At 37.5% G+C, this 19,783-nt stretch overlaps 1 long non-coding RNA gene across 1 annotated transcript in view; it reads right to left on the reverse strand.

The window, feature by feature from the left end:
- Positions 1-332: 332 nt before the first annotated feature.
- The window catches only part of LOC117314279 (uncharacterized), a 305,123-nt gene continuing 285,672 nt past the window's right edge, over positions 333-19,783 (reverse strand). The window contains exon 8 of the long non-coding RNA XR_004529022.2: positions 333-3,489. This is a non-coding gene — a long non-coding RNA (uncharacterized lncRNA). The remainder of the gene's footprint in view (positions 3,490-19,783) is intronic.

Consider the following 19,783-nt stretch of genomic DNA (forward strand, 5'->3'; position numbering starts at 1 on the left):
CATTTCCTGCTTATTTTGAACAAAGTAAACAGAATGTCATATTTTCATACATCATCATTATGAACAGAATGACGGTAGAATTCCCCAGAAAGAAAGGGATACCCTCAGAGGTCATTGAGATATTCTAGGCTGGTTGCTTATATATTAAGTGGCCCTAATGCCTTCTGAGTTGTTATGCCTGGTTTCAAAAAAAATAATTTTTCAATATCTCACACATTTTCAGACTGTTGCCCTTTCAGCAGTGATACGTTTTTGCTTTTGCTATGTCCTTCCTCATCTGGGACTGAGATATTAGAAAACTAACATGCTATGATTTTTGAGTCATGGGCCTTAACTTTAGTACATGTCTTTTTGTATCATTTACGCTGTCCATTCAGGTGCCTTTGCCCTCTTTTCTAGAATTCCTTCTGCAGTGTTTGATAGGCAACACTTCCAGATCAGATGAACTTTGCTTGTGGTTATGTAGCATTGCTCAGCTGATATTTCCAGGTAGAGCCCCGCAAGGTAGAAATCATAAGTATTTAGTCTATGGGGGATTGATTGGCATTAACCAAATTCTCAAAGACCTGTTTTAATTATTTCCTATATTTATTGAAGACATTTTACAGAATAGGAATACTGCAACACACAAGACAATGTGATAGTTATCGGGGATGAAATGCCCTCATGAAAGCCACAGGAAAAAAAAGAGAAAAAGACAGTCATTTACGTATCTAAGCAATCAGTACACTTAAGATTGGTTTACAGGATTTCCATGAGCAGGATAGCTGAGAGCCAAACAATTAACCAGAAAGATTTCTGATGTTGCCTGAATCAGGGAACAGTGATCTCTATATTCTTCTAGGGCCACTTATCCTGACTAAAACTTAGAGTACTGCTTCTTTCTAGAAACTGTAAAACAATTAGAATGCCCCATTCTTTTCCTTTTATTTATTCATTTGCTCATTAATTTATTCCATACAGGCCACCATATAGTGATACGTAATGTTTATAATCCCCAAAGGTGCTGGGACAAGGGACGATGAGGGTCTGAAATCTGGTCTGTGCTTTGTTCACCAAGCTGTTTCCTGAGGGACCGTGACCTTTGTCCAATTCATCTGCCGAGAGGGGAGACCTTTTTAAAATCCTCCGGCTCACAGGTCTGTTGGTGTAATCCGCAGTCCTGTGCTTGGGCTTAGGTATAAATAAGATATAGTGGTCTAACCCTTAAATGAGCTTGAAGTGTAGAAATGCTCTATATAGTCTTCCTCTTATTTACACAGTTTTGAATAGACCTTGATATATCTAATTCAGCTCCTTTTGATTCAATATTCCTTACCAATTATAAAACATTTGAGTCATTCCATGGGCTCATTAATTTTAATAGGTTGCAGATAGATGACAGCTTGTTTTATCTGAGTCCCATTCTACACTGATGATTTAAGGAGATTTATATCCTTCACTGAGCCCTTTGGGAGAGGTCATAATCAATAAAATATTTCTAACATAATTTAACACCGTGGACCACTTCTCAGAAGGCACAAGCGTAATGCGGACTTCAACTTCAGAAGGATGCCGTGTCCCTAAATTTTGGAGGCTTCCAGCTTCCCATACCCTGACAAATCCTCTCCTGCTCTATGCCAACAACCCTGTGAGGGGGAAATATTAGATCTTTCTGCGTCATCTCTGCTGACTGACTGCCTAGCTGCTGTAACTGTTCCATTCATGGAAAATTTTGTATTTAGAAGCAGACTGTTCCATCTTCTAAACACTGTGTTAGGATCGTTTTTCCCTTAAAATATGCCATTACCTACTTATTGCGTCTACCTATACTGATCCTGGACCTATTTCATGGGGTACGTGCAGGACAAGTCCAACTGCAAATCAACTTGAAATGCCTCCTGGTACTGAAAAATTGGAGTATACTCATCCACCTACTTTTTCCTCCAAACTTCTCTTCTTTCAATAGATATTAAAATTAATAGGTAATTTAAAAAATACTGGCTTGGCAGACTATTCCATTAAATCTTATGAATTAAATACATATTTCCTTAAAATGAGGCATTTCAATCATTTAAATGGTTAGGCAAAACAAACAAACAAAGCAAAAAGAATCAACAATTTCTCTTCTAAGGCACTGGTTATGACAATTTAAGTTACAAAATTAGTTCTATATACTAACTCTGCACATACATGAATGTTTCAGTGTTATTCATTGGGCCACTGTAAACAAAGGACTAAAAAGATAACCCAGATTCTTATATTGCTTGCCTATAAAATGCATGGCTTAGACAGACAGTTAACGGTAACAGTATGTACTGGAAAGTGTATTTCTTCTCTGTGAATTAGCGATTAACATACACCCCTCAAAGAGAGAAAAGTTCGGTTTTTTTAGCTCTCTAAGAAGCTTTCTCAAATTCCATCACTGGAAAATTTTATCTTTTATCTTTAAAACTCTATACATCTGTGCTCCTCATCCTATGATATTGCTGAGATATCACATATTATACTTCTGAATAATTGTATTAAAAGCAGCATTTATGATTTGTATCAAACTACATGCTTTTACTTTTGTTGCTCTAAGACATTTAACCCATTGTCAGTATGACAGGGGCCTTATTGAACAAGATGCTGCCACATGAGGGAAGTATGCATTGTCATTGGACTTTACTATCAACATAGCATAATCAGTTATTAACACAAGTGACACTCAATGGGATTTATGCCAATTTTTGTTCAGTCTCGTTCCTTCCGTGGCTTAGCAGAACTTAGCAACAAACTGAGCTACTTAGGGAGAAAAACCCTCTGTGCGTGGATCTATTACAAAACGGGAAACGTGCTGTAAGAGAAGATGCAATTGTATTGGGTGGGGCAAAAACTGCCTTCAATTTTTTAAGTAAAAATAAAAGACACGTTTTTCATTTTCACCAAGACCTTCATTGACCAACGTATTCACCCTTTTGTGCCACTACCTTCTGCCATTTTTCAGGCAACTTCATAATTCCATCTTCCCAAAACTTTTTATCTGTTTGAGCAAAGAACTGCTCCAGGTGCCTTTTACAGTCTCCCAGGGAATTGAAAGTTTTTCCATTAAGAGAATTTTGTAAAGACCGAAATAAATAGAAATCTAAAGGTGCAATGTCTGGTAAATACGGCGGATGAATCAGAACTTCCCAGTCAAGCTGTAACAAGTTTTGCCTGGTCATCAGAGAAACATGCAGTCTTGCATTATCCTAATGGAAGATTATGCGTTTTCTGTTGACTAATTCTGACACTTTTCGTCAAGTGCTGCTTTCAGTTGGTCTGATTGGGAGCAGTACTTGTTGGAATTAATCGTTTGGTTTTCCAGAAGGAGCTCATAATAGAGGACTCCATTCCAATCCTACCATATACACAACATCACCTTCTTTGGATGGAGACCGGCCTTTGGTGTGGCTGGTGGTGGTTCATTTCGCTTGTCCCACGATCTCTTCCATTCCACGTTATTGTACAGTATCCACTTTTCATCGCCTGTCACAATTTATTTTAAAAATGGAATGTTTTTATTACATTTCAGTAGAGAATCCCATGTGGAAATATGGGGAAAAGGGTTTTTTTCGCTTATGTGGAACCCAAACATCAAAGTGATTCACATAACCAAGCTGGTGCAAATGATTTTTAGCGCTTGATTTGGATATTTTAAGTACGCCGGCTATCTCCCTCATGGTATAACACTGATTGTTCTCAGTTATTGTTTTGATTTGATCACTATCAACTTCAGCTGGTCTACCCAACCGTGCAGCATCGTCCATCGAGAAATCTCCGGCAAGCATGAAACTTCACAAACCACTTTCGACATGTTCAATCAGTCACAGCACCTTCTCCATACACTGCACAAAATGTTTTTGCGTTTCAGTTGCGTTTTTACATTTCTTGAAATAATAAAGCATAATATGCTGAAATTGTTGCTTTTTTCCTCCCATCTTCAGTATTAAAATGGCTACACAAAAATTCACCAATTTTAAGTTTTTTTTAAATGCACGCTGATATGACAGCTGTCACATACAATCTAACAAAATTGTATCGAATGAAGTTAAAGACAACTAAGTGCTACTAGGGCCATCTTAAGGAAAAGAACGAACGTACGTTTTGGCCCACACAATACTATTTTACTTCTTAAAACATTCCCTTTCATTACAAAGACTGATTATATATTGTGAAAGTGAGGCGGCAATATATTTGGGGCCCGGATTCCAAAATAAAATACAAATTCTCTTCTGTAGTTATCTGGTATCATTTGTTAAGATTGTTGACTATATGCACAAAAAGATGTTGGACATAAATTTGACTGTGTAGTCATGCTCCCCAGTGGCAAGTTACACATTTTTTTAAATTAAAACTTTGTCTCAGGGCTTCCCTGGTGGCGCAGTGGTTGAGAGTCCGCCTGCCGATGCAGGGGACACGGGTTCGTGCCCCGGTCTGGGAAGATCCCACATGCCGCAGAGCGGCTGCGCCCGTGAGCCATGGCCGCTGAGCCTGCGCGTCCGGAGCCTGTGCTCCGCAACGGGAGAGGCCACAACAGTGAGAGGCCCGCGTACCGCAAAAAAAAACCCCACAACTTTGGCTCAATGTGTATGAATATTTGGATATGTTCTTCTATTGCACCTTTTAAGCCAAGATTGCAATCGCCACCATATTAAAATAATTAATCATCAAAGCCTGTAAAGTTGTTAAAACCCTTTTGGATAGCTAAAAGGCTTTCTCTGGGATACACTTATTGTTTAAATTCCAAAAGTCCTAATTCCTACTTATAGCTCTTGGAGTGTCACAGACTTCAGTAAGTTTGCTTTCATGCATTCTGTGGTCTTGTAGCAGGAGCAAATAAACTGTGCCTTCATGAGTGTCCCTGTACCTTTAGTCACTAAGTCTACAGGAGATTATTACCAGGTGTGTGATGTTTTAGGGTCTAGTTCTTTTTTTCATTGGAAGAAGGAGTCAAATATTTCATATTGGACGATGTGACATATTCTAACAGATGGTGTCTTCTTCCTTTTGCAGATGCTTCTGATTTAATTCATGTATTAGAAGAAGCCTATATTTGCTGTTCTAATGGTGAGGATGTCAGAAATTCTTTCTTAAGTTAGGAGATGAAAGCCTGAAAGAACGGTTTTAATCTCTAGGTTTTTTTTTGTTTGTTTTTTTTTTTTAACCACAGGAGAATATTATGGGAAATACATTCTGCTCATCATCTTCACACCCTATATATTCTTGGGAAACGGAATGAGAAAACACTCTCAGTTTTGCTAATACCCTGATTCTATTCTTAGATGTTAACAAGCAAGATGTGGAATATAAACGCCATGGCAGAACTGCTAACAAAAACAGGGTCAAGGTCTTTAATAGCAAGGGAATAACTGGAACAAAGCTCTGTAAGTCATGTTTATTCAACTTCGGAATCTTCCATTACAGAAGGCACATTCTTGCATGGTCATCTGCACCCCAGATGCTGGAGTAGTTACCATCTCAGAGAATAACTGGCCCTGGGATTCTAACAAACTCTCTGATACATGTGAAGCACAAGTACTATTCTTCTCCACCTTCACAAGCTGTCAAGGAGGGAGCACACTTTTGGCTGCAAAATAAGATTTTCTGTGAGAAGAAGAGGGGATGGAGATAGGATAGATGGAAAGAGGTCAGCCAATGTCAGGGACAGGAAAGTGATCGACAGTTGCTTCCCCATCTCTCTGCCCAGTCTATAGATGTGACCTAACGGAGGAATTGAACTTTATGTGCACAAAGAAATGTAGACTGACTCTGTGGGATTAGGTCCCAGTTCTGCAATTTACTGTCTGTGTAACCTTAGGAAAGTCACCCAACTCCACACAGCCTGAGGCTCCCCATCCGTTCTTTTTAAATTTGGAAATAAAGATGTTAAATCAATACATTCTAATTATTTTTAAACAGTACATAAATGAATAAAATAAGAAATGAAAGTCCATAGACACATATACCTAACACACTTCCAAGAGCTGGCTACTGCTCACCTCTTGGAAGGTATCCTTTTGTTTCTTCACCAGTAAATTGGAGATGAAAATAACTGTATCTTAGTGTTTGTGAGAATAAAAGGAGATATTTTAAATGCCTAGACCATTAGGAAGTTTTCTTTGTCTTTTCCCTTTCGCTCTGCTTCCCTTTCTAATTTTTCTTGTTTGACTTAATCTGATGCTTGTTCATAACCAGACCAATTTGGAAGTCCACAGTGTATTGTATGAGTCAGATGTTGCCCAAAACAACCCAATATCTCAGTGTCCTATCACCGCCAACATTTACTTCTAGCTCATGGGTCTGCAGTTCGGCTGGTCTCTGCTGTTTCAGGCTACAGACGGGTCAGCTGCCCTCTGCATTTCACTTAGTGCTGGAGCCAGGCTAAGTAGCGACAGCTGCAGGGCATTTTCTCTCGTGAGGGATGGCGGAGGCTCAAGGGGGGCAAGTGAAAGCATGTGGATGCCTAATTTCGAGAAAGAGAAAGATATATAGAAAGGGTTTTTCATCAGTTTAGTTGGACAGTGAAAGGTGTGACTCTCCCCCTCTAGTTTCCCTCGCCCCCTAAGAAGACGTTATGGACTATTTCTTACATTTCCTTGATGCTTTGTTCCTGGATTTTCTTAAAGAAAGCAGAAAGAAGTGCTAAGATCTATTCCAAGACTGATGTCAGTGGGCAACAGAAGCTCCTTGGGAGGACAAGCAGACACTAAGTTAAACATGAAAGAAGTGTAAGATGGTGTTACGATTAGAAGGTTTCTACTATGGGAGGATTGCCAATGAGCAAAATAAAAGATGATGGAGGGAGGGGAATGGGTGTTTGGGGGAAAAAGAGTGAATTAAGGCCAGTGGGAGGAAGCAATGGTCCCAAACAAAGCTAGAAATGAAGAGGGTAGAGTGATAAGGAGATATACGCTAATCAAGGAAAGAAGAGGTACCTTGGATTCCTCAAACTAATCTTGTTCTTTTTTTTTTTTTTTCCAACTTCAAAAAGAAAAAATAGATGGAATGGGAAAATAAATATTATGTGCAGATTATCAAAAGGAGAGGATTAGCTTTTTTTAAAAAACTTGTATTCAACCACCATTTCCCAATTTTATGAACAGTTTAATCTTTTATTTTCTTCCACTCTTATAGAGAAGTAAGCAACGGAAATAAGCATGGTCTCTTCCACTAGCTTCTGCCGCCTCATGGCTACATGGACACCATGAATAAAAAAAGAGGTTTCTCACTTGTGTGACCAAGACAGTAACTACGGCAATTTTTTTTTCTTCCAAAATTGTCAATGATAATGGTAAAATCATCTAAGTATCTCACTTAAAACATGCCTTTCCTCCTATTTGACCTCCTAGTAGCTTGGAAAAGTCAGTTTCATCCTGGGATATTTTATATAATCAATACTGTGTAAAAAATATTTCAAAAAAAGGCTTCTTTAAATTACATTGCTTTAGCAAATTCCAGATATATGTTACAAACACACACATGCCTGCACGTGCACACACATCCTGTCCTTAATTTGTAATTTCAATTTTTAAAAAGGTAAAAATAGGGCTTCCCTGGTGGCGCAGTGGTTGAGAGTCCGCCTGCCGATGCAGGGGACACGGGTTCGTGCCCCGGTCCGGGAAGATCCCACATGCCGCGGAGCAACTGGGCCCGTGAGCTATGGCCGCTGAGCCTGCGCGTCGGAAGCCTGTGCTCCGCAACGGGAGAGGCCACAACAGTGAGAGGCCCGCGTACGGCAAAAAAAAAAAAAAAAAAAAAAAAAAAAAAAGATAAAAATAAATTAATAGATTGGATATTAGATAGCTGTTCCCTTCCTGAATAACATTAGGTATACTTAATTTTGAATCATTCTTGGCATTCCGACTGGGTTTATTCTAGCTCAGTTGTCAATCTCCCATTGCACTGTCAAGGCCTGCCTTATTTAAGATATTTCTTTTAGCATTATAAATTTACTACAGTTTTCTCTAATTCCCTTCTCTGTATTCCTTCATCTCAGTTTCTCACATTTAGTCAGGTAAACTTAATGATAGTAGTCAAGGTTATCTTTAAAAAAGACTGTCCACTGAAAACATAAAATAATCATCGGCTTTCTTTGTTTTTTACATACACGCATGGATATGACTATATTGCTCATAAAACTGACCCAAAGAAAAATACTTCTTTTCTGGTTTAGAAATCTCTGTAGGAACATGTTTAGGCACACAGAATATCGTGTGGGGACAGCCAAACGGCTCTCTCTAGGGTAGGAAAACCTTTAAATCTTATTCATTCTACTCATCTTATTTCCACTTAAAACAACTGTGATTGTCAACCTAGCTGAAAGACAAATTTAAGCTTCAGCATTATAAGAAAACATCTTTCAAAGGACTTACGTCCCATTCCACTTCTGTAGATGAAAGGAATATCAGAGAAGGCTGTACGAAGGGAGAAAAAGTCATAAATAGTTCTCAGATTTCATTATTTCAAACCCGTCTGCATTTTTCCTTATAGAGAACACCTTTAAACAGACCTTGACTGAATTTTCATCTAGAACACTTGCAGTTTCTTACTGAATTAGAAGTTACTTTTAAGATTAATTTCGTATGTTTTACAGCCAATCAAGCAGCTTTAAGGGTTACCTAAAGTTATCCGTAGTGAGGGGTTATCAGTAGTGAGTATTCAAAAATTATTCAGAGAGATGGTGTCAATTACTCCCAAGATAAGAAGGGAAAGATATAATGTATTAATTCATCTCCCAATTAGGTAAACTGTTAAGGGCAAAACTCCAACTAAAATAGGCTTTGTGAATGAGACTGATGGAAACAAGGAAGACCATTAATCATTTTGACTAGAAAAAGAACAGCACAATTTCAGGAATAAGTTTTAGCTATTTCTTTCCACTGGCATTAATCAAGAACATTAGGTAATTTTTCTCCAGGTTATTTCCCATTATATACATTCAGAATTATGCTGCATAAAAATATCCAATATCACAAAGTACTCCCAGGTTTTTAGAGATGGTAAAATACCAGAAATAGTAAGTGATGCTTTATTTCTATAACCTGTTAGAGCTTTTAAAAGGCTTCCATACATTATCTCATTTAACCCTAGAAATGATCTCTCCTCAGAGAAGTATTGGGACTGTCTATCCAGATAATAACTAACAGAACTCATTTGATTCTAGGGCTCTGGATTTCAAAAACTGTGCTAGTTCTAATTTATCACTTTGCATTCCTGATTTTATGAACACACTCATTAACCACAAATAGTAGTTTAGAAAAAGATAGCCACAAAAATGTGATAATTTATACTTGGTAGTTTTTTGTACCCTCATTGCTCAGCAGTATACAGTCAACACATCATTAATTCATTTCTGTGATGTTTTTAAAAATCATGAAAGTTATTTTATTTGTATCTAATTATCTAACTGCAGCTCAAGCTATTAAATATGTAGCAATGCAGGACAGTTAGATGCAATAAAATTTCATCCATTTATTTATTTAACACGCATGCATTTCTCACAGTCTGTGCAATAATTTCTGTATTAAATGCTGGGGATATAAAGCCTATTAAGAAGTAGGCCCTTTTCCCTATATGGGAAAAGAATCTTAAAAAGAGTGTATATATGTATATGTATAACTGATTCACTTTGCTGTACACCTGAAACTAATACAACACTGTAACTCAACTATACCCCAATAAATTTTTTTTTAAAAGTAAATTCAATAATATATTGGAAAACAAAAAAAGAAATAGTCCCTTCTGTCAAGGACCTTATAATTTTCTTGAAGAAAGGCAAGTAAAGAAAGGCAAGATTACCATAGCTAGATTAGTGCTCATAAAGCTATTCACTATGTCATCGGTGCATAGAAAATAAGTAATACATTGTACTAGAATCAAGACATATTCATTGAGAAGGTGATACATGGCGTAAACTTTTTAAGACTTAACTGTGAAGGGTAAGATGGAGGCAGAGTGATTAGAAGTGAGACCTAAAACAGGAGAACTCTTTCCAGGATACTCAGAGTCACTTAATGAGGAGATCTGATGTTAGGTGGGGATTTTCCCAGGCTCTGGAATCAGCCGGTAGGGCCTATGAGGACAGTGACGTATTGAGTTATAAAGAAGAAGAAAAACAGAGGTGAGAGAGAAGTTGCGAAAGCAATGTTCGCAGGGACAGATTTTCCTTCCCTTCCCCTCTGGAGAAGGAAGGAATGGTGACCCTCATCCTCCAACAGAAGAAAGTTCATTGAAAAGGGGCTCCAAGAGGTCTAGAAAGAAACAGAGACCAGTGTCTCATTGCCTGCTTGGACCTGTGTGTCGGCCGTGGACTTGTTGATTTTCCCACCTGTGCCTCCTTGAACAGGAGAACAAGAGATCTGGGGGAAGATGCCAGGGCGTGGGGGAGGGGAAGTGGGCAGCAGGGAACATCCTCCGACCCAATGGCTGGTCATCATAAGAATGTGTGAGCTGCCTGTGAATGAATGAAGTACTGTGAAAGATAGTATGGGCCATCTGTCCAGGGCCAGACCAACAGAACAAAATGATGGGAAGTGGCAGGGGAAAGTAGTAAGAGGCTGGTGGTGTCCTGACGGACGTGGGTAGAAGAGGCCCAGGTGGAGCCCTGGGAACTGTCAAGTAAGAAGACTCCCAGGAGAGCTGCTGAAGGGCTTCAGCATTTGGATTTCAACAACAGAGGGGCCCTGATGGCCTGTCACTGTTAGCCGGGGAAGCAGCCACCACTAAGAGCAAACTCCCAAAGTGTCTGATAAGGAAGAGACACTCTTTTACCCCCTCCTACTTCCCCCAGCACACGGCGGGCAAGAGCTGGAGCCAGGGAACAGGAGACAAAGGAAGTGCCCCAGAGACACACGTGCTGCTTCCACTTTCTGCTCTAAGGCGAGGGAGTGAGAAGGGGAGTGAAAGAGCAAATCAGCCCCCGAACCACAAAAGTGATGGACCCTGGAGGTGAGAAGTAAGAGAGATGTAAAATACATGAGCTCTGACGTCTAAAATGGAGAGATTTTTACATAATCAAGAGCCTTAAGGAAATCAGTGAATCTGTATTTTGTCATGTACTATCCAGTGGGTGGAGAAGTTTGACATAGTAGAGTTGAGGAGGGTGATTGGAGAAAACAAAATTAGGTTTATGTGATGTCTCCACTGAACACTGAACAGTTAGCTGATTCTAGCTGGACATCTGGAGAAGAGCCAGAGGTGAGCCTGGAGAGGGAGGTGGGAGGGAGGACAATAAGGCTATAATGTGCTAAGCTAAGGGGTTAGAACCTTGGATTGAAAGCCCTGGGGAGCCATTGAAAGAATCTAAACAGGGAAGTCATATAATCAGAGGGTAAAATGTACCCTTTGGTATCAGTGACTGTTCACCTACCTACCTAAACTCATCTAGTTTAGGCAGGGGAAAAAAATGTAATAAATAAAATACCATTTTGTTAGCAAATGCCTAGGTCACTCTTGGCAACTGTGTCAATAAATTACAATACTTTCTTCTCAATGTAAAAAAATCAGCCCAAATCTAATGACAGAATAGTTCCCTATGTCTTCAATGTATACGCCAGTAAAATGTGCTTAAACTTTTCAACAACTGTGAGTTAATACAATTTGTAACTGGTTTAAATTGTATGCCTTAGAAAACAAATGACTATGTAGAAGTCAGAAGCTAGAGACATGTAACTTCACAAAATTGGGACTGAATCATTAATCATGATTGATCAATATTTTTTAAATTTCCAGGCAAGAAAAGCTCATAAAGATATTAGTTCAATTATAAGCATATGTGCTCAAACCTATACATTTTAACATCCTTGCACAAAAACAATGTAGAATGCTAAACTAAGTTAATCTGTCAAAATTCTATCTTTTACCCCCACCACTGACATGAAAATATTCAGTAGAACAAAGGTAGTACTCTAGAGAGAAAATTTCCCAATGGTATTTCCAAAAATTCATCAGCAGTCTGGTCATAGTTCCTGCAGTCTGGTCATAGTTCCTGAAAACCGAATGCCAAATAGAAAAGTATTTCTAATCAACATTGCTGAACATGGGCATATTTACCCAATTAGACACTCACTAGAAGCTGAAAAGTGAACCTGGTTCCAATTTTTTGACTTCAGGGAAAGTAGAATATATTGGTGAAAATTTGATTGGAGAAAACTGGAAGGTGATTTTAACCCTGTACATTTAAGAAAACAGGATTGAGTCTGTTATATGCAACATGTATCACTAAAGTGCTCTAAGTTAGGAGATAGGAGAGGAAGAGGAAAAGTCTAGGTCAGTCACTGACTGTTCATTTAAACTCCCTACCTTTACCTCGGGTGCCTATTGTACAGGAAGATGAGAAAAGCTTTTCTTTCTTTTCATCTAACTCTAGAATATTATGCCATTTATTTATTTTTTTATTTCAGTTTAGCAGGCAAAAAAAAAATCCAAAAGGATAAATATCTAACATTTAATTAGATGAAACATGTTGAACGTAAGGAGCATAATAAAGGAATGAAGGTATTTCTTTTTGAAAAGTCAAAATACAGTGGAAAAACAAAAATTAAAACAATTAGGAGTTGCAAATTAAATCACTTTTTTTCAGTTATTAAAAAAAAACTGAAATGTCTACAACATTATAACTCAAAGTGTGGTCTTCGAACAGCATTATTGGAATCACCTGGAAGCTTATTAGAAATGTAGGCTCTCAGGCCTCAACCAAGTTGCTGAATTCGAATTTACATTTTAACAAGATCACTTAACAATTTTTTAAAAATTATATTGAAGTACAGTTGACTTAAAATATTGTGTTAATTTCTTCTGTAAGGCAAAGTGACTCAGTTTTATATATATAATACACACACACACATATACATATATATATACACACACACACATATATATATATATATCCTTTTTCATATTCTTTTCCATTATGGTTTGTCACAGAATATTGAATATAGTTCCCTGTGCTATACAATAGGACTTTGTTCTTAATTCTTATGCCCGTTGAAGTTTGAGAAGTTATAGAAAGCCCTGTTGAATGCCTAGAACGCCGATGAACGGTTTCTACCTCATAACTTAGGAAATTAATTTAGCCCAAGTCCATCATTAAAATAGGAACACTTTAATTTTCCAGATAGCTAAAGCAAGTGTACGTTTGCTTGTTTGCACATATTTAATTTTTTTCAAGTTTTCAACACATTAATACCTTTATATATGGAAACTAGTTTTGTTTTATCAAATAAAAGGCATCCAATCAGCTGATTTGGGGGAAAGGGTTTCTAGAAATAAATCCCATGTTTAGAAATCACCCTCAATAATGGAAAGTTCCATTTCTCATTGCTGAGACCTGGCCCCAGTGTGCTAAAATGAAAGAGGGTTTTCTTTATGTCAGCTGTGCTGTCTTTTTCATTTGGGCCAAGTTAGAACACAAGCCGTTAGCTCATTTTTATTACTCTTCCCCCTCTTTCTTTTGCAACAGTTGACAGCACCCCTTCTTCAGGTGACTGCCCTGAGAGCAGGAAAGCCTGGGAGAAGGGGATCACCCATTTGCACTTTATTATTTCAAAGACTTAAGGAAAACATTAGAAGAATCATGGAGGAGAAATGTGGTGATGAAGATAAAGAGCAAGAATGGATGAGAAATGTTAAATGGGAAACATAAAAAAAAAAAGCATATTGTGAACAAACTCAGATGTACAAAGTTTCTCAGAAACACAGCTTTCTCTCTCTCTCTCTTTTTTTTAAACGTTGCTATGTCATCTTTTAAGTTTTACTAAAGAACTTTTATTCTGCATGGTAGCTTCGTGGTTACAAATCTAAGAAATAGAGATTGCATTACAGCTTTTGTTTATTAAAAGAGTATAGTGACTTTTAGCTTTTAAAATGCCAAATGTTCTTATTTGTTTATTAAAAGAGTATAGTGACTTTTAGCTTTTAAAATGCCAAATGTTCTTATTCACTATTGTTTATTCGTTCAGTCATACTATCATTTCTTCAGAAAATCTCTGCTGAGTAAACTATGTTTGCTCAGGAACCATTCTAGATGCTCAGAAGATATCAGTGAATGAAGCAAAGAACCCCCGACACACCCCTACTCTTGAGCTTGTGTACTGATGGGAGGGGGATGGAGACAAAAATAACCTATAAACAAAATAAATAAATAATTTCTGAGATTGTTAGACCATCATACTAAGTGAAGTAAATTGGACAAAGACAAATATCATATGATATCACTTATATGTGAAATATAAAGAAATTATACAAATGAACTTACTTATAAAACAAAAACAGACTCACAGTCGTAGAAAACAAACTATGGTTACCAAAGGGGAAAGGGGGGAGAGGGATAAATTAGGAGCTTGGGATTAACAGTTACAAACTACTATATATAAAATAGGTAATCAACAAGGACCTACCATATAGCACAGGGAACTATATTCAATATTTTGTAATAACATATAATAGAAAAGAATCTGAAAAAGAATATATATATATATATAGATATCTGAATCACTTTGCTGTACACCTGAAACTAACACAACATTGTAAATCAGCTATACTTCAGTAAAAATATAAACAAACTGAAAAGCAAAGGATATTGAAAAAAAGCTATAGACTATTTTGTTAGAGGACGCCATTATAAATTAAGTTGGCAATTCACTTCCTTTCTATTCCACATGAATAGAATAAGTATGTCCAAGCATGAAGGAAATAAAGTGCATAGGATTATACAATGAAGAATCTAAGTGTTGCTCTTAAAGACCTTAGTAACTGAGTGAATGAGATACAACAGGAACATAAGTAAATATTACAAAAGGCAGATTATTCCAAGTGGTAAAAAAAAAAAAAAGGGTTTCAGGGGAAGAAATTTTTTATTTAAATAAATGAGATGACAAGAAATGAGGAAATGGAATATTCCATCAGAGAAAGGAAGTGCTAATTTTAAAGAGCTTAAATAATAGATGTGACAAGTTGTGCTTAAAGAAAATATTTCAACTGTGTAATAAAAATATATTTCCCAAGTTGAAAAATATATTTGAAAAATCTGGCTGATTTCAAACTTCAAAGAATGAACACTCTGAGCTTTGACTAATCCAAAAGGAATATTTATATAAGGTTTTATAAACGGCCAGTATCCTTGTTTGGAGACTATTTCCTTTCCGTTATGTACCTTCTACTTTCACGGTTAGTATCACTCAGCAACCGTGTTTTTGTGAAGTGTAAATTAAAATTCAAATTTAATTTTCTTAGTTGGCATAGAAGTTGCTTCATTTGTTAGTGAAATCACTTTTGAAATATAGGACACTATTAAGTAAAGGTGGAGACTGTGTTAAAACTGCCAGTCGAGTAGAAAACCAAGGTCTAAGAGGATAAATCATCAGTAAAACACCCAAGCAATAAAGACTTCCATTGTTAGGTTGATGTTTTCTTAAGGTCTCCAAGAAAAGATGAATTCACTCTGATTCTCTAAGGAAATGGGTCTTACCTGATTCTTTTCTTTTCATTTTTTCTAAGCAACAGAAGGATAAACAAGGAAAGTCAGTGTAGTGACCATGGAGAAAGCCAAACGTGCACAGGAAGAGTACAGAAAGACTTTTTGAATTGCAGGAGGCAATGAATGAGGCAATAAACATTAGGCCAGTATAAAAATGGTATAGAGTATTAACAGTTAACTTTTGTATTATATACTTCATAGCTTACAAATGTTTTTCACATACCATAATTTATTTAACTCAAAACAACTCTTTGCTTTCATCGATGATTAATTATCTGTTAGTCATTATTTTTCATTAAATGGACTCAATGTAATCCCACTGTCACCTACGGCTAAGCCTTCAACTGTGGCTGTTTTGAGTTACTTCTTGGAATGGAAGGATGGGAAGAAACCTCTGGAAATGCCTTGTCCATAAAATCTGATACCATCCAATGATCTGGAGGGGCAGGAAAACAAACGGCCATACAAAACTTCTTCCAGTTGCAGTAAAACTAGCCCAAACTGACTTCAACCAACATGCGTCCAAAGTTAGAGAGGCAAAGCTTGATTCAGAACACACAAGATATCACTAAGATCCATCCCTTGGCTTTATGTGCTTGGATTGCCTCTATTTTCAGGCTGCCACGAGAGGGTCAGCTTCAGGCTCCCATCACTGCAATACCCAGTGCATCAGAAGATAATCTGCTTTCTGGCTGATTTAAAACTAAGTCCAGAATTGAGTTTAACTGGCTGTTTTCCTTGCTTTGGGTCATGTGCCTCTCAGACCAATAACTGCAGCCAGGGGAAGGGACAGAGTGTCCTAATTGCCTAGGCTAAACCTAGGTCAAATGCACCATCCCTGGAGCTAAAAGGGAAGATGTAACATCAGGGTTCTGTTGCTACAAGAATGGAGGCAAACAAGCAAAAGCAACAAATATCTATTACTTGTAAGACACAAACTGTTGCAAAGAAAAGTGTTTCACACCTTGCTATTATTGCATTCTCTTCACCGCTGTTCTATTCCTTCTCCCATCCATTTTACCTACTGCTCCCAGATTAGCTGTTCTAAAGGACAGTCTTGTTAATGTCACACTTCTATCCAGAAAACTCAAAATCTCCCTGTGATTTAAGAAACATACCCCTTAGCCTGATGTTTAAGGCCCTCCACAATCTGGTCATGCCCAAACTTACCTCACCATTCCTATCTCTAGCCAAACAGAACCTCCCTGGGCCTTTATTTCTGCTGTTTTCCTAAAAAACAAAAAAAAACAAAAAACCTTTTTCTTTGCATCTCTGCTTGTCTAAAGTGTACTGATAGTTTAATAATTGAAGCAAATATCATGTGTTTTTATGAAGTAGAAAGTAATTTAGCCCTCCTTTCAACTCTCAGAACCATAACCTTCTCCTGCAGTCCTCACTACTTTCTACCTGAGTCACAGTTATTTACAGATCTGTCTACCAGAGTCCCTATTACCCACTGAAGGTGGGTTGAGACTCAAACATCTTTGCCACTTTTGAAAAAAACAAAGTACCTTATATTCAATAATATGAGTGTTTTCAATAAACAAATAAATATGGAGTACACAGGAAAAAAAGACATCCTATGTCTACTTAGGCAGAAATATTTTTTCTGACATTGGAAATAGAGTTTTAGCAAAGGTGATGAAGACACAAAATTAGAAGGTTTGGTTCTCATCCTCAAGGAACTCATGGTTTAGGTGGAAAGACACACAGGTAATTCCAGTACAATGGAATAAGATGATGTGGGACCGCAGATGGGGAAAAGATGAATTATGTCACAAAAATTCTTAAAAATCTTCACAGGAAAAGAAATATTTGAGTTGGAAGGAAAGGACCAGGAGAATAGCAGGCATAAAATCAACAAAAAGTTGTGTTTGGGAATTGTGAGAGTTCAGTGTCATCACTGTTGAGTGTATTTTGGGGTACACAGGAAAATGAGTTTGGGAAAATGTATCAAAATCAGCTAATAAAGGGCTTTATATTGTATTAAAAGGAGTTTATATTTCATCATGTAGGTAACTGTGCATTAGCCAAAATTTTGAGGCTGGAGATTGGGATCAGATTTACAGTCTAGAAGGTAATGTACAAGATGGGGAGGGAGGCAGAAGGGAGTAGGAAAGAGAAACCAGAAGATGGTTAGATTCTAGCCTGGGAAACAGGATACATTTTAGGGTCATTAATTGAGGCAAGGAATATAATAGATTTGGGGGACAGGGAAAAAATGATCATGCTGAATTTGAGATTCATGGAACCTTCAGGTGGATGTATCTAACGGGTGAAACAAAAGACTAAAAGTCATTATGACCTTACCTATTCCACCACTGGCTGTGAAATTAATAAAAATGGAGATTTTTTAAAAAGTAAAACAAAAAGGATATAGTCTCAATTAATACACAGAAGTTAGTTGCATTTCTATACATTAACAACAAAAGATCAGAAATATTTCTGAGAAAGAAATTAAGGAAACAATCCCATTTAGCATCACATCAAAAAGAATAAAATACCTAGGAATAAACCTACCTAAGGAGGCAAAAGACCTGTACTCTGAAAACTATAAGACAGTGATGAAAGAAATCAAAGATGACACAAACAAATGGAAAGATATACCATCTTAGACTAGAAGAATAAATATTGTCAAAATGACTATACTACCCAAGGCAATCTACAGACTGAATGCAATCCCTATCAAATTACCAATGGTATTTTTCACAGAACTAGAACAAAACGTTTTTAACTCTGAATGGAAACACAAAAGACCCCAAATAGCCAAAGCAATCTCGAGAAAGACAGACAAAGCTGGAGGAATCAGGCTCCCTGACTTCAGACTATACTACAAAGCTACAGTCATCAAAACAGTATGGTACTGGCACAAAAACAGACATATAGATCAATGGAAGAGGCTAGAAAGCCCAGAAATAAACCCTAGCACCTATAAAGGAGTCAAAACTATACAATGGAGAAAAGACAGTCTCTTCAATAAGCAGTCTTAGGAAAACTGGACCACTACATGTAAAAGAATGAAACGAGAACATTCTCTCATACCATACACAAAAATAAACTCAAACTGGATTAAAGGCCTAAATGTAAAACTGGATACTATAAACCCCATGAAGAAAACATAAGCAGAACACTCTTTGACAAAAATTGCAGTAATATTTTTTTGGATCTGTCTCATAGAATAATGGAAATAAAAACAAAAATAAACAAATGGGATCTAATTAAACTTAAAAGCTTTTGCACAGCAAAGGAAACCAGAAACAAAACAAAAAAAACAACATACAGAATGGGAGAAAATATTTGCAAGTGATGTGACCAAAAAAGAATTAACATCCAAAATATACAAACAGTTCACATAGCTAAATATCAAAACAAAAAAACAAAAAGACAACAAGCAACCCAATCAAAAAATGGGCAGAAGATCTAAACAGATATTTCTCCCCCCAAAACCAAAAGCATACAGATGGCCAAAAGGCACATGAAAAGATGCTCAACATCACAAATTATTAGAGAAATGCAAATCAAAACTACAATGAGGTATCACCACACATGTCAGAATGGCCAACATCAAAAATGAACAAATAACAAATGCTGGAGAGGGTGTGGAAAAAAGGAACCCCCCTACACTATTGGTGAGAATGTAAATAGGTAGAGCCACTATGGAGAACAGGTACGGTGGTTTAAAAAACTAAAATAGAACCACTTCTGGACATATAAACAGAGAAAACCATAATTTGAAAAGATACATGCATGCCAATATTCACTGCAACACTATTTACAACAGTCAAGACATGGAAGCAACCTAAAGTCCACAGACAGATGAATAAATAAAGAAGATGTGGTATAACATCCAAAGACAAAGGAGAAGCCACAATGAGACGGTAGGAGGGGCGCAACCACAACAAAATCAAATCCCATAACTGCTGGGTGGGTGACCCACAAACGGGAGAACACTTACACCACAGAAGTCCACCCACTGGAGTGAAGGTTCTGAGCCCCTCGTCAGGATTCCCAATCTGGGGGTCCAGCAACGGGAGGAGGCATTCCTAGAGAATCAGACTTTGAAGGCTAGAAGGATTTGATTGCAGGACTTTGACAGGACTGGGGGAAACAGAGACTCCACTCTTGGAGGACACACACAAAGTAGTGTGCACATCGGGACCCAGGGGAAGGAGCAGTGACCTGATAGGAGATTGAACCAGACCTACCTGCTAGTGTTGGAGGGTCTCCTGCAGAGGCGGGGGGTGGTGGTGTGTCACTGTGAGGACAAGGAAACTGGCAGCAGAAGTTCTGGGAAGTACTCCTTGG

The sequence above is a fragment of the Tursiops truncatus genome, chromosome 11 (genome assembly GCF_011762595.2).
Source record: "Tursiops truncatus isolate mTurTru1 chromosome 11, mTurTru1.mat.Y, whole genome shotgun sequence".
In the NCBI taxonomy this organism is placed as follows: Eukaryota; Metazoa; Chordata; class Mammalia; order Artiodactyla; family Delphinidae; genus Tursiops; species Tursiops truncatus.